Consider the following 10,721-nt stretch of genomic DNA (forward strand, 5'->3'; position numbering starts at 1 on the left):
GTTCTTGATAGAACCATTGAGTGGGTGTGGGGATTCGATGATTAATTAAAGGGATTTAGTGTTGCTCCAAGAAGGTAATGAATCAATTTAGTGGATTAAGGGGATATCTTTGATGTTAGAAGTTGTATCTCATAGTCAAGTTGAAGATCCAGTCCTTAATGCATAAGAAAAATATGTGAATCATTGTGTTATGCATCAAAACCTCCTTTAATCTCCTCTCTACAATAAGCTTAATTAAAAAGTGGTGTGAAATAGAATTTGGCATATATTTTTGCACTTTTGTTGAAATGTGGAGGAGAAGGTTGTATAACACATTTGGGACATTTATTGGCATATTATTATGTTGAATGTGGCTCAACATCTTGAAGTGAACAAAGTGTAAATAAGATTGTCGCCTTTTGCATGTGAGATATTTAATCTCAAATATTTTTATCTAAATATAATCCTTCAGCAATGTTATTCTCTTCATACCCTATTTCATGTCTACTAAAAAAAGAGGTTCTAGGTGTAGGGTAAACTAAGCTCCATCTAGTATGGCATATATGGTGTCAGGATACATATCTTCTTCAATAGGTAACCTATTTACCTCTACCACAATTGTCTCTGAAATATCCACTTTCAAATCCTTTACATTTGCGACATCATTTTTAAGAGACCTTAGAAATGTTATGGAAATCTTGTCATCATAGTTACTAAGCTTCAATAAATAATTTACCAACCACAATCCTCAAACATCTACCAATACCTTTGATCTTGTAAGAGTACATTAAGCATAGTCATCTCATGGTCAAATCAGAGCTCCATCTATGATGAAAAATGGAGGAAATTGCTTATCAAAATCCAATATTTATGAAAACCCTTATAAAAATTCATATACCCAGCTACAAGGTTCTAAAACTTAGCTCTGAGTTGATACAATATTGGCTGAAATTTTGGCAATCTCTTACTCAATCAATGTATATCTATTATGCCTTAGTTTCTATTTTTACTCTACAATTGCCTCTCTTTATAAATTTAGCATAGGAATGATTTATGAGGAGGTGATGAGACATAAGTACTTTGAGAAATTTTTTTGTAATTAAAATGTCATATCACCACATACCTTGATAAATGAGATATGCAACAATTTCAAATAATAATAACCCATTTTAAAAATTGATGTCACGTCCATAAATAACTAGGCATGACTAAGCATAACACATTGACTCCCCCCCTCCTAACTCAAAGTAGACAATAGGTCCCACTATTTTTAATAATGTAACATAGAACAAGTTTGTGTGGTAATACAAATAAATTGAACTGAAGTGAAATTAATATATTTTATGTCCTATCCCTAGTATTGAATTAATATACATCCTTATCACCCTCACAATTATGAATTTAACTACCAAACCCTTCATGCAGTAGCTATAAGTGACTTAAAAAGGTGATGTTGATCATATAACATGAAAGGTTAGGAGTGCTATATTACAAAGAAAAGTATATCTACTAAAGGAAAAATAAACTATTATGAGTAATTGAAGAAGGGTTGATTATGTGGAAGAAGATAGCATAGCAAGTTCAATTTCTTCAAGTATAAAAGTCATGACTGACTTGTATTCTCCAAATTGTTGCAGAAACTCCACCTTCATTTTAGGTTTGTGATGCAATGTCAAATGGTGCCCATTAACAAGTAACTTGTATGTCACATGATCAATGGTTGTGAGTTTAAAAAGTCCATTATCACAAACCTTGTTGATTTTATATGAACCTAACTAGCATATTTAGAACTTTCTTAGAGTGTTTTGATAACTAGAGTCAAATCGAAGAGCCCATTCACCCAGAGAGAACTTCTTGTCTTTTATATATTTGTTGTGCCATTATTTTCTCTAACTTTGAATTATTTATATTTTGTGTAGTGAAAATTTCCTAAATTTATCCAAAGCATTGAGTTGTAAGATCATTTCCTTCCATGGTATGGTTAGACCAATATCTTAGATGAGAAATGTTATGAGTGTCTTGAGTTCAATTTCAATTGGCATAATTGTTTTTTTACAATACACTAGTTTAGGTGATGTAAAACCAATTGTTGTATTTTATGTTGTTTTATATGCCCTAGTGGATTACTAAGACCTATTAGCCCTATATCATTTTTGGATTGTAATTGCCTTAGTTAGAAGAGACTATATTTTCTTATGTTTATTCCTTTTTGGTCATTAACATGTAGGTGGTAAGGTGGAGACTTTATACACCTGATATTATACTCATTGACCAAATTTGTCACGAGTGTAGAAGTCAAATGTTCTCATTAGTAAGTGAATGTTTCCTTAGGGAGTCTATATCTTGTAAATATTTCTTCATTGAGGAAATCAAAAAATTTGTAACATTTGTAATTTCTATCTTATAGGGAAAACAGTCCCCACGAAATAGAAAATAGAGATTAGTGGCAAGCAAAAGGTGGAGGTCTGAGGATGAGGAGGCTGGGAGGATCAGTGGGTAGAGGGGCAAGCGGTGTGTAATCCTTCCACTGTAGGGAGCGGGACGTGTTTGTTGCTCTATGAAACCAGCCTCATGTTTTCCCCTCCATCTTACGCTGTGAGACATGGCATCCTTCCTTCGAAGGATGGCCCCACAACAACTCTCTACTTGGAGCAGGGCGGGCCACATTATATTCCATGCATCTTCCCTCCTCGCCAGCTATTTAACTCTCTTGTTCCTCCACCTTATGCATCTCCACTCAGGTCACAAGCCCACGCTACCAAGCTCGACAAATCACACCGTCAAACTCTCTGTATTTAAAAAGGTAATTTATTTCTTTCTTCCCGTGTATGGGATGAATGGGTATGCTAAAGGCTTTGCCACTGCTCGTTCAAATTAACAACGTTGTTTTCATTTCCAAACAACTTCGCTTCTCATTTGAAAATTCACATGAAACATGTAACATAATCTGGTCTGCTCTTGCGTTACCAGATTTATGCGGGGAGATCTAGCTTAACACAACCCCACAAATCTCCATCAATTGTAACCTTCTTGAAATTATATGATGGTGGCTCAATAGAATTCGTTGACATAATATCACCTGCAGTATTCCCCTAAATCGTAAAACAATCCACTTTCTATCACACCTTTCCACATCCTCTGGATATCTGCACACAACTACTTATAAATTAATCATACATCTAAAAAAAATGCAATCGTCACAAAGTCTTTTCAGCATACTCTATTCAGTCTTTATTTCTTTTAAGTCCAACTACTTTAAGTGAACAGAGCGGAACAGATCGATACAAATTTTTCTGCATGGAAGCAGATAGAAACTATTTGGCAAAGATGGAAATGAGAGGATCATTAATGCATAAGCCACTATTGAGGATAAATTCCAACCAAAGGTAGAAACGGTTAAACCATCCACTCATACAACCCTTCGTTAGTTTTGAAGGTTGTTTTCCACTCATCTCCCTCCCTAATCCTTGTTTGATGGCACTCACTTTTGAGATCTATTTTTGAAAAATAACAAGCCCCTTCCATATAATCTATTAAGTCTTGTATTCTAGGTATAGGGAATCCGCACATAATTGTGATTTGTTTGAAGGCCCTTGTGTCTGTGCAAATTCTCCATTTATCTCCCTTGTCAGGTGCAAGAATAGGAGGGACAACACAAAGACTAAGAATCTTCTTGATGAGTCCCTTCTCCAACAACTCTTGGAACTATTTTGGAATTCATCATTCTATGATGGGGTCATTTTTTATTCACAAACTTATTTGGTAGAGTGGCTCCAAAGATGAAGTCAATGCGGTGACTAACATCTCTGATTGGGGGTAGAGAGGTATTTCTTCCTTTACTACTCCCTCATACTTCCTAGATAACTCTTCCACTTATAGTGAAAAATCCTTCTTCTTACCCTTGATTGATAGGTTTTCTTGTCATGATCTTTAGTTGGGTTAAACTCTTAGATGTTATAAAAAAATTCCGTCCAACTTCTTTTTCCACATGGTGATTCTAATTTTTTGAATCACATAAGTTTTTATTTCTTCATAAATTCTTACAAATTGATGCCTCAATTGTTCATCTCGATGAAGTTTTTCTTAATACAAGTTTCCTTTCAACTCATCCATGCTTTCATTATTCTTAGCTAACTTGTCAACTATGTTATCATCTACACCTCTAATTGAAAATCCTAGCTTCAACCAAAAGATTAGATGTTTCTAGATTCTTTCTAGTTGCCTCTGGTAGTAGTTTGACATACATTGCTTCTTTGAATTTCACATTCATAAAGAAAGCCAACATGACTTTTAAGCCAAAAAGGGTTTTATTAGTTTTCCAAACCCAAAGTTCAACTTTTTTTCACTTATTATACAACAAGTATGATACTTGTGATATTTCTATCAGGATTAAACTGTGTGATTTTGAGTCAAACTCATTGGCCCATGTTTCATGAGTAGTGATTCAACATGAATCCATCTCTCATGAGAATAAATGGAACACTTAGCACTCATTGGATCTAGGTGATGCTCACAGGGGTGAAGCACCGGGACTTCCCGAGAGGTCACCCATCCTAGTACTACTCCAACATGAGCGCACTTAACTAGGGAGTTTCCTCCATGGTTAAACCCAAAGCTTGCAACCCCATTTGTAAAACCTTCACCAAGTGTTGTGCCTTATGAACCATTCATTAGAAAGCCCCTTAAGCTCATCAATTGATAGGTAGCAATATCACAATTTGACTTGCTGTGGAAATTATCTACTACTTATCAAGTATGATGCTTCCCAATTTTCTTATATTCCTTTTGTTTTACAAGTCCCCAAACTAAGCTTATAACGGATGTCAAACCCAAGATATTTTTATTATTTCACTATTTCTAATGGGCTATAATTTAAAATCAATATAATTTACTTAACTCTTTTATTTAATGATTATTTCATGATTTTGATCTAGGTGACATTCAGTTACATAGATCAACCTCCTAAAAGTGCTCTCAAATGCTGAACTATTTTTAAAATTAGTATAAGAAAAGTACTTTTGTGCCACATAATCATGCTTCCAACTTATCAATGTATATGTCAAATCACATGAGACATAGGGGTAGTCTTGTTTGACCCTAATATCATAATCAAAACACTTATACATTCCTTCACTAATTATATTTTTAGCTCTAGCTAGTCATTAGATTGTATGACTCCTCTAAATAGAGTTCTTCCACTATGTTTCATAATTCATCTCATTATATTATATTGAAGCTTCAAGCTCCAATGCCCCACTTGATTATCAACTCTCTTCTCCTATAATTGTTAGGTAAGAATTTGTATTAGAACTTGTCATGAAATAATTCCTATGAAATTATGGCAACATCAATATTAATATTTTGTGATGTCCCTTCTCTTGGCTTGAGTATGTTATTCTTAAACTTGTAACAATTATTAGTATATGAAAAATATATAATAAATATATAGGAGTATGAAATAATAAATAGTGTCTTGAGTTTTAATGGTGCTTTTGCAACAATTGAGTGATGGAGGGTTTGTGCAAGGGCGAATGGATGGAAGCTAGTTTTTTTGGAAGAAATAATGGTAGTAGTGGGTTTTAGTGACATGTCGATAGAGAAACATCAATGATCTATATGATTTAAGTTCTAATCAAATTAAAAACCAAAATGCGCGTGCGTGGGTGTGTGTGTGTGTGTGTGTGTGTGTGTGTGTGTGTGTGTGTTAGAGAGAGAGAGAAGAGAGAGAGAGAGAGAGAGAGAGAGAGAGAGAGAGAGAGAGAGAGAGAGAGAGAGAGAGAGAGAGAGAGAGAGAGAGAGAGAGAGGTGTAACCCACGAACAATAACATTTAATTAGTATGTCTAAGAAAAATGTGAAACATAGAGAGAATTGTAACCCAACACATTAAAGTGATTGTAAATTCCTTAATGGGAGCAATGATGTTAATATATCATGCAAGCATTCACAACAATTATTTCCATTGTCAAATGCCTGCAAGAAAGGACAAATCAAGGTAAATGAGCACATGAGAAAATAGGAAAGAAGGGATCTGCCAACTCTAGGGTCAGTATGATCATATGATAATACATGAGATATTATATCAAATAAAATGTTTTCATCCGACAAAGGTAGTGGAACTATAAGTACAATTAAAGAAAAACACATAAAATTTACACATAAGAGTCCTTTTGGGCTGACATCATGGAGAGAAGAAATAATAGTTGACTATCATTATGTATCATCCCCAATCAAAAAAAAAAGGAACATGTACAAAATAAGATATAACAAAATATAGAATAAGTGAGATACAAAAAGAAGATTTTGCATCAAATTTTTAACTCCTTTATCACCTTGCATCAATAGAGAAACACAGATCATTTCAAGAGATCTAAACAAACAATAATGTAGCACGTCATGGGGAAAGTACATTACAGTAGGAAAACATGTAGAATCCACCACACAAGATGATATAATCAATCATATCACCTACACCCCATCTCAATTTGTAGTACTTGGGGAAAGTGAGAAACTCTTAAGAGGAGCGACATCAAGTACAATAGATGAAAAAATAGCTAGTTCCAAACAAAGACCATGCTATGAAGATAGGTCACTATGTTTATTATTAGGATTGAAAGATAATTGTTTTGAAAACATAACTAGTAAATCGTAATTAACCATCTACCCTCAACCACATTGCTTCAAACTTGAAAGGGCACATTTCTAGAGTTGAATCCTCTTATAGGATCATTTCTAGAGTTGAATCCTCCTATAGGATCAAACTAATCAGGTAATGGTCAGATCTATGAAGAGGCATTATCTTAGCCATGCATTTCCATTGATTTTTCACCCTATTCCTAGCTAAGAAGAATGTATCTAATTTTTCTTCAATATTTAAGAACCCTTCCTGCCTATTTTTCCAGATGAAATCTCCACTTCTAAAAGCGATCTCAAAGAGGCCATTTGTCATTATAAAATTTGTGAAATCCTATTGAATATGACTTGACAAACCTTTTCCACCTTGTTTATCCCATGGACATAGAATTGCATTGAAGTCCCCCCCCCCCCCCCCACCACATGATGAATATCTATCCTGCCATTATTTCTTTCAGATTTGAAAGCTCCATACAAACTATTTTCTTTTGGGAACAATTATTCAGGCCATATATATTCAGAACATTAAACTCCACTCTTGGTTGTTTAGAGATAAATACAAAACATTTCCAACCTCTTTCTTGATTAACCAAGGTAACCTTCTTGTTTCTTCTTTCCAGAGGAAACCCAACCCACTTGAAGCACCCTAATCTTCCATCATCACACATTTACATCACCCAAAAAATATTTGAAACCATTTAGTGTCTTGATACTTGATCTTTGTTTCTTGCAACAAAAAAAAATTTGGTCTCACTTGATCAGAAAAATAATTGATCATTTGGATTTTGTCAGGGGCATTGTTGTCACTGACATTCCATGATAAAAAGAGCTTCACTTCTCTTATAAATATGCATAGAGTCTCAATTTTATTTGACCAACAACACTTATTTTTGCCACAAGAAGAGCACAATTGTATTTTCTTCCCCTTTTATACTTCTCCCCAACTTTGACTTTGTTACTTTTTTCTTTACTTTGACCTAAGGACCTATTTTCTATATTGCCCTTAGCATCTTTTAGACCAAATAAATCTTCCTTTGATTATTTCCCTAAGTCATATTCATATTCTATAGCCACCAAGTTGACACTTGAGTCATTTTCCATTTCAAATATGCTTTCTAAACTCCAAATAGGGGATATATGTATGTCTTTTGTCCCTTCACATTCTTGTTTCTTCAGAGTGTCAAGCATCTTGACATTGAGAAAAAATCTCCTATTTTAGATCTTATTTTACCTGGTTTGTTAATCAATTAATACATTCCAAAGAAACCCCACTACAATTATCTTCCTTTCTTAAATATGTTGGATTCTAGCATGTATCATTTGTCATTTTCAAGCATTCTACCAGTTTTTCTGTAACTCATATAAGTTTCTCACCTAAAGGAAACCTGTTATAAGTTATGTCTTCCTTCACTACCTCCCTCCCCTTGTCCATTTCTCCACTTTTTATTACTTACATTATCATCTATTATGTTTTGTCCATCAGTATGCTCATTTAGAGTATCATTTCCCATTTCTATTTCCTCATTAAACATTCACCTATCCTCCACCTGTGTTTTCTGTGATTATTTTGTTTTCACCATCAAAATTTCTTCCCATTTTGTAACAATCTCTAAAGCCCCATGCTTTCTATCCTCATTGGATTCTTCCCACCTCTCTAAAAATTGCATTAGTTACATCTCTAACATTGTCTCTTCTAACTCTTTCCCTTTCTCTAAATTCTCACAAGCCTCACTATTGTAATCTTCCACTAAATATTACATGCATGCTTCCTAGTTTTCTTCTACTGGAAAATCTTGTCTCTTTCCATTCTCAATTTTTTATTTTCATCATATCAAGCAAAGGGTTTCATGACTTCCACAATAGGAATATCCTTGGAAACATTTGAAAATAAAGTTGGTCTAGAGAATTTTACACATGATCCTAGTTTCTCACCCATCATCTTAAGAACTCTTCACTCTAGAATTTGTCAGGGAGGTCTCCCAAGCCTAATCATATTGGATAATCCTTAATTTCCTCCTCAGTTGGATCAAAATTTTCCTTCCAACATTTCAAATAAAACCCTTTCCCATCTAGAAAATATGGACCACTGTTAATGATTAGTTTTTCTATCCTCTCACTTACTACTTCTACCATATAGAAACCATTTTCCATAGTACTCCAAGAGCACATTTGGCCCTAGTGTACATCACACCAATCCTCTATTTTCTTGAAATCAAACATTCCCCACCATATTTAATACATAAATCATCAATTTTAAAATGACTTACCCTTTCAAATCACTATTTTCCATTTACCTACAATGTCACCATATTACAATGGAGTAGGATCAATGTTTATCTAAGTGGAGCTTCCTGATCCAAAAATATCTTTGGGCGCCATAACTTTTTGGCCAATTGATTGAAGTAAACCTTTCCATCAAGTTTAGTTTTTATCCTTTCATTTCCCTAGCTCTCATGCCCATTTTGATCAATTTCCACATAGATGACCAGATATTTCTAACAATTTTCTAAACAAAACCTCCATGGATTTCCACTTCTGTAGGGTTTCTACCTATTAAAAGCCCATTTTGGCCAAATCATTTCCCCATAGGATCTATCAACATATCATTGAAACCTGATGCTACCATTATTTCTTCCAAGAAACCAACTTCCATCCATTCTATCTTATACAAACCCTTCATCACTCAATATGCTAATAATTATTTTATACTCCTATATATTTATGCTATTTTTTCCATATACTAATAAATGTTAAAAGTTTAAGCATAAATAATCAAGCCAAGAGAAGGGACATTCCAAAATATTAATATTGACATTGTCATAATTTCACAGAAACTATTTCATGACAAGATCTAAGACTAAGTCTTATTTGACTATTATACGAGAAGAGTGTTGATGAATTTTACGAGTTGGAGAAATTAACTGAATTAATGGATGATTAATGAGCATAAATTTTTTGTGCTTAATTAGTACTCCATCTACCCTCATGATGAATCCATTCTTTTCCATCATTTCATTAGAGGCCTTAATGTGCACAGCAGTAGTGATATATGATTAATCCATCCTAAGATCTTGGAGGAAACAACTAAAATAACAAGGTTGGTAAAGGGTAATTTCTAAAGGGACTTGATAGAGAAGTAGGGTCTTAGACTACTAGTTCACCCACTATCAAATCTAGTGTATGGAGTACCCAAATACAACATAGTAGACCTAGAACACCCTGTATGCCTCAGAGATAAAAATAATAGAACCAAGGACATAAACTAGTCCATAGTTAGTAGAGTCAACATAGTGGTAAGGTTCATGGTAGGAAGAGGCATAATCAAAATCATATTTAGCAATTTCATGATCACATTTTCTAGATTCAGAGTGTGCCACAAAATTTTGCACTAGTTTCACATGAGTGCTTCCCTATAAGAATCTAATTTTTGTAACTATGAGTATTTTTTTTTGTAATCAAAATGAAAATATATCCATACATTATCACTAAAGGAACACATTTAGAGTGAGATATATACAACCTACTTCAAAGCTTACTTTGATAGATGCAAGAAAATCGAACATTTTACTTGCAATGATATATGAACTCTAAGGTGAGCATCAAAATATCATTGTGGAGACTAAAGGTGTGTTGTGTGGGAAAACTATTTCTATTTTATTTAATTTTGGTGCATTTTAGTAATCATTTACACCTCTCTAGTCAAATAGTGTAGGCTAGTGGCATCAAAATAATTAGATAGATGGCAAGTAGAGTTAGTTGTGAGCTCTAAGGTGGTGGTAGATTATGTCGTGAGAAGTTTTGAGATTTACTTGGGAGCTATTGTCACCATAGTTGATCTACATGTATTTCACTTTATATCTTATGGTGTTATATTGGCATGGACTAGTTATCCTCTCATCAAGTTTGTATTAACTATTGACAAGAATTGGTATAGTGTGCGGATGGTAAAGGGAGGAGCGTACATCTTGTTCGGACTTAGAGATCAATGTCTCTTTACATGATATCAATAATGCAACTAAAGTAGTGTATGAGGTAGGGGTTTTAATTGTTTGTGCTGCCTCTTAGAGATCTAAAGGAGGATGGGATTCATTAAGTATCTATTAATGATCAC

At 34.0% G+C, this 10,721-nt stretch overlaps 1 non-coding gene across 1 annotated transcript; it reads right to left on the reverse strand.

The window, feature by feature from the left end:
• Positions 1–2,432: 2,432 nt before the first annotated feature.
• LOC149540004 (signal recognition particle RNA) lies at positions 2,433–2,748 on the reverse strand. Its single transcript, XR_016356635.1, has one exon.
• Positions 2,749–10,721: the final 7,973 nt, after the last annotated feature.

Source organism: Cupressus sempervirens, chromosome 9, assembly GCF_028749045.1.
Source record: "Cupressus sempervirens isolate cs-2001-9-10 chromosome 9, ASM2874904v1, whole genome shotgun sequence".
Classification (NCBI taxonomy): domain Eukaryota; kingdom Viridiplantae; phylum Streptophyta; class Pinopsida; order Cupressales; family Cupressaceae; genus Cupressus; species Cupressus sempervirens.